We start from the raw sequence: 412 nt of genomic DNA, 5'->3' as shown, positions 1-412 counted from the left end.
CCTCGGAGAGAAAGACCCTCCTGCCTAGCTGCCTGGAGGAGTAAGAGAAGTGGACCCACCCTCCCCTTTGGCCCCCCGATCTCCCTCTTTTCCGGAGAGGAGGCATGGGGGAAGGAGAGGGGCGGTGGGGCCGGGAGCTGGCGCCGGGTTCTTTGTCTGCGCCGGCTGCGCCCCGCGCCCCTGGGGGCTCGCCCACCACGGAACCCGGGCGGCCCGCACTTGTTCTGGGGATCGCCCGCGGCCCCGAACCCTGAGCGGCCCCTACGCCCCCTTCCCATCCAGACCTCGAGCCCCTTCTGCTGCCCCCACCCTGCTTCTCGCTGCAGCCACAGAGCCTCATCTGTAGCCGGATTTAAAATGAGATTAAACGAAAGTGGAATTGGCAGCCTCGAGTGGTGCCTGGAAACGGTGA

This window comes from Myotis davidii, unplaced genomic scaffold, assembly GCF_000327345.1.
Source record: "Myotis davidii unplaced genomic scaffold, ASM32734v1 scaffold125, whole genome shotgun sequence".
In the NCBI taxonomy this organism is placed as follows: Eukaryota; Metazoa; Chordata; class Mammalia; order Chiroptera; family Vespertilionidae; genus Myotis; species Myotis davidii.
The sequence above is the reverse complement of the archived record's forward strand: the minus strand, read 5'-3'. Positions refer to the sequence as shown.